Here is a 5,260-nt window from a genome sequence, read left to right on the forward strand (position 1 = left end):
ATGAGTATGTCTTCTTTGGTGAAATTTCTTTTCATGTCTTCTGCCCAATTCATGACTGGATTTTTTTGTTTGGTATATTTCTAAAGAAATGTTTTATCCAAGGGAAGAAATTTTTTATTGATATCCTTTTCAAGAAAAAGAGGGGAAAAATCTGAGAAACTAAAAAGATTTAAACTGAAACCAGAACAAACATTGACTATATCAACATGGCTTTACTGTTGCTACTTTGCGGTGTTTTGTCTTATTCACTGTGGGAAGCTATAATGAAATCAGTTTTATAATGAGCCTGAACACCAAAAGTGCCTTAAGTTGGACTCTAATTTTAAAGAGTCTGAGCCCTCCTTTCTTTCTAGAATTTATCTCAAAATGATTGATAAAGTTAATGAGTTCTAGTTGATAACACAATTTGTGCTGCCATTTCTGTTAGTAATTTTGGAGGACAGCACTAGGATATATTCAGTCTAAACTAAATTTGGATTTCACCATCGGGCATTAGATGGCAGTATTAATCAAGACATTCAGAGTTGACTTCTGTTGCAGCTACTTCTAAAGGTAGTTATAATTCTCCTAAGAACGTTTCATGAAATAGTTATTTATTCTGCATTTTTTTCTTCTGCAAAGGGAATGCATAAAATGTACTGCAGATCTGGTTTCATAATCTCTTGCCTCTTGTATTTACTTCTGTTTGCAGGAAGCTGCTAAAAGACAAGTGCCTTTATTTCCGGTAGGTTTGTTTCTAATGTTAAATATCCAAAGTGTTTCTTTTGTGAATTTTAAATAGTTTTTCTCTTGTTGTGGATAAAATTGCATAAATGTCAATGATTAAAATTTCAAAATTAGTGAATGGCCAATAGTAGGTGTTATTTGTAACGGTTGTGTATAATCTCATTTAAAAAAGTACCATTTGAATGAGAATGATTGCCACCTCTGATCAGAATCCTAGTTCAGCTACTTACTAGCTGTGTAGTATTAACCCTTCCATACCTAAAATTCTATAATACTAGTTCCCAGCATAGTCTTGCTATTGAGGATTATATGATTGCTTATATGTAAAATACTCAGAATAATACATGGCATGTAGACAGAACTACGTGTTTGCTGCTGAGGGCTTGGGAGATGCCATTGTGTCTGTAATCATAACTCCCCTAGAGTGCATTTCTATAAAATAAGTCTTGTTTTGGTTTTTTTTTCTTGTCTCTATATTTTACTGTACACAAAATATCAGGAATGAAATTCATAAAAAGCTAGCTCTCTCCGCTGCTGTTGCCAGGCAGATTGGTGTTCAGTTGAGCCAAATAGGAGTCATCATGGTTTACATGCAACACAATGGTGGGATTCTTTTCAGCAATGACCAAACTCAGAGGCGATTCTTCCCACTGGAAATGTCATGGAATCAGGTTCCCTCCATCTCTGCAATAGAGCAGAGCACAGGACACAGATCTGGCAGTGCAGAGAGGTGTCAGGCACACAGCTCACAGAGAGGAACAGGCAGCTGCAGGATGCACATATTGAGAGAGAAACCATTTTCAGAGACATGAGTAATCCTTGGCAAGCATTCAGAGGGGCACTTTGGAGGAGAGTTTGTAGATCATTTACCAGGGTAGACAAAGAGTTGGATATTGAAATGTGAACTTTTGAGATATCGTAGATAACATCTGAGAATTCTCTTCTCTGGTGCTGGGAGGCAGACAACCCCCATGAAGGGCAGAGTGAGAATATTGTGAGAGACTCTGAGTGTGGTAAACAGAGCCTAGAGATCAGAAGAGAACTGTAGATCAGATGCTTAGCATCAGCTAATGGTTTCCACCAATTCTCAGTAAGGAAAAAGTGTATTTTCCATGATATGCATGATAAAAAAAATAATAGTTAACATTTTTTAAAATTTTTATTTATTTATTTTTGATAGTCACACACACACAGAGAGAGAGAGAGAGAGAGAGAGGCAGAGACAGAAGCAGGCTCCATGAACCGGGAGCCCGACGTGGGATTCAATCCTGGGTCTCCAGGATCGTGCCCTAGGCCAAAGGCAGGCGCCAAACCGCTGCACCACCCAGGGATCCCAATAGTTAACATTTTTAAAAGCTAGGTATATGCCAAGCACTTTATTGTCCATATCTAATCCACAATAATGGTAAAGTATTCTTTCCTATTATGTTCCTTGGGAGAAAACTGAAGCTAAGAGATGTTAAGTAACTTGCCTAAGGTAACCAGTGTCAGTGTGTAAGTTAACTGATCAGTTAAACTGAATACAAGTCTTCTACCACATTGGTTCAATCATTCTACATTGAGTCTTTTATTGTTTCATAAAGTTGTAAGTTAAAGAAGCCTTTTAGGTAATTTTTATTTTATTTATTTATTTATTTATTTATTTATTTATTTATTTATTGGTAATTTTTAAAATACCTTTAAATTGATACAGATGCAGTTGGAGTGAAAGGATTTTACCTAATGATCTCAGTAAAGGTACTGGATCCCATGATGGGCAAACAGAGTAAGTAGCCTTCTTTATACAATATTGCTTTATCAAGACTTACTATAATCTGAGTGTGCCACCTGTATGTATGTCTGTGTGTACACACACACACACACACACACACACATATGTATATAATTTGTATCTATATGTTTGTATGTGAATATCTACATTCATGTATATGGATCTTGCCTTTTTAATGCTTGCTATATCAGCTAATCAAAATTAAATATAGGGTAATTTTCATTATTCCAGGGCTGGGATTTAAGGACCCCTAGACATGACTTAGTATTTTATAGCTTTTAATTTTCTAAGATAAACCATTCACTTCAATGTTTAAATTTGACCTTGTCTTCCCTCCTCACTCCCATCCCTTCTATTTTATCAAATGGAACAACATCCAATTCTAATGTTAGTGTCTATTAATGGATATTAGGTTTTTCACTTAAACCACCAAATTAACCTTTCTAATAGAGAGTTAAGCACCTCATTTAGGAGAGATTTTTAAAGTTTAAGTAGTCTGAATGAAAGTATCATTTTAAGTCTCCCTGACATCCCCTTTCCTCTTATATTCCATAAAATTTATCATTAGCATACAAGGAAGACACCAGTGATGTCTTTTCCTACTGGTTGAATTTGACACTAAAGACAAAAAAGAAAAGTGTGACCCATCTGCCACAGAGGTCAGATATAACGTCTGAAATCACTGTTTACAAGGTCCACTAGTGTTTACAGCTCTGCCACTTTCCTTCATGGTCTGCAAAGCATTTTAGTTTGGACTCAGTTATTCTTTCATAGCAACCAATTTTCTATAGTGTGGATATCTCTTTGACTGAGAAAACTCCAAAGGAAGTTCTGATGTCTTCTATGTGAAGGTCTGGTAATACATTCGTATTGCTGGGCAGCAGAGCCCAGGAGACTATAATTTGTCTGTGGGACAAGGAAAGCTGTGCATCCTGAACTCCAAAGTCAAAATGGTATCACAGATGACAATGTCTACTCTCTTCTAAATAGTTTGAAAGCATGTTTTCTTTTGCTGATCATACAATTCTGTTTCTCTTTAACAGTTCATGACACCGTTGATACTTCAGACTCTCCAAACCTGCAAATACTTCATGATTGAATATATATATATTGGAAAATATATATCTCCATCCATTGATTTGGATGGAGATTAAACTGGAGCTAAAGCATCTAGAAAATGTATCTATAAGATGAGTAAAATGATGATTTATATACTTACTACACAAGATGTCAAGCAAGACCAAGACTAGACGGAGTTAAGGAAATCTCCTTAAATTTCATGACCAAGGCCTCTCTCTTAACTTACCCAGGTTTCATCCCTAGAGTCAAGAAATGGGAAGGGTCTGAGATTTTTTCTACTTGCAAGCTAACAAGTTAACCTGCTATAGTTTTGAGGATGCTGGTAGAAGACACAAGACTCTTGGATCAAAGACTAAGGGTGTTATTACTTATGGCATATCAAGAAGCTTGTTTCACATTCCTTGTTAGCCCCTCTTGCCATCCAAGACTGCTCCGTTATGTAAACAACCCAGATGGATGCTGTATACCAAGTGGGTTTGCAACACAGCTCAGGAATCCCAAGCTTAAAGAATCCAGATCTTTTATGGTGGACTGTAAACAAAGCTACCTGACCTTTCCCAGAGTAAGATTTATCTCTATTACACTGCACAACAAATAACAACAACAAATAGAAAAAACTCTCTCCCCTATGAGGAGATACCATCTCTATCTTTCAAGGTTGTTTGCTATACAAAGATACTATAGAGATAAGCTGAGTAACTCCACTCATAAAATATGCATCTAATTTGTATATTTCTATGTTTGTATGTGAATGTATATATTCATGTATATGGATTTTGAGATACAGACAATTGGCCCAGGGTCATTCTGTTTTGTGTTGTGTTGTATTTTTTTTTCTCTTATGTATGGCTTTCATCCTGCCATCTATTTTTAAAATTTACCTCTTGCTTGGGAAAGTGTGGTGCCAAGCATGCAGCAAGACAACATGGTTTTCATAGGCAAAAGTATTTCATCAGAATTTGAGGCAAAAATTTTATATGGTATTTGCATACTTCTAATAAAATTAATCTTTTCTGTCTTTATTGGTGACTTTTGCTGTTCAGCAATATTCAAAATATGTTATTTTCAGCATCTATGTGCACCCAACCTCCTAGGCACCTTAAACCTACACTTTCGTAATATACCTTATTTTCTGAAGGCATATTGTCATTCAGCAGATTTTTAAAAATTACTTCTGCTGAAGATACAAGTTAAAGTTGTGTTTTTACAACTACAGGCACAAATGAGACTCTTTATGATAGCTGCGTCCAATTGGATTTCCCCAGGTACTCTACACTTGATGATGCTGAATCTCTAGATTTTAAAATCTACCACAGTTTAACTGTAGTAGATTATGCCAGTGGTGCTACGCTTGTTCTTAATTTAATGGCAAGTAAGATGTCTGGATGGCAGGAAGTGACCTTGAAACTTGACCATTAATTCCGATAAGAATTAACTGAGGAAACAAACAGATTGCTTGTGAATCAATGAGGTTTTTTCTTTTTCAAGAAAAGGCTACTTACTCTCAAAGTGACTGCTTTTCTCCCAAATTTCAATATGACATTTTGGCCAAAAAATTAGTTTATTAAGACGTACAAACTTCCAGTTATAAATAAATCACAGGGAGTACAGCACAGGGAATTTAGTCAACAATATTGTAATAACGTTATTTGGTGACAGATGGTAACTCCACTTACTGTGGTG

The 5,260-nt window shown here is 35.8% G+C and overlaps 1 long non-coding RNA gene across 1 annotated transcript; it reads left to right on the forward strand.

Moving 5' to 3' along the window:
• Nucleotides 1–263: 263 nt before the first annotated feature.
• LOC121477053 lies at nt 264–4,348 on the forward strand. Its single transcript, XR_005984083.1, has 3 exons — nt 264–724; nt 2,420–2,491; nt 3,541–4,348. It is a non-coding gene; the product is annotated as an uncharacterized LOC121477053 (long non-coding RNA).
• The last annotated feature ends 912 nt before the right edge of the window (nt 4,349–5,260 follow it).

The sequence above is a fragment of the Vulpes lagopus genome, chromosome 16 (genome assembly GCF_018345385.1).
Source record: "Vulpes lagopus strain Blue_001 chromosome 16, ASM1834538v1, whole genome shotgun sequence".
Taxonomy (NCBI): domain Eukaryota; kingdom Metazoa; phylum Chordata; class Mammalia; order Carnivora; family Canidae; genus Vulpes; species Vulpes lagopus.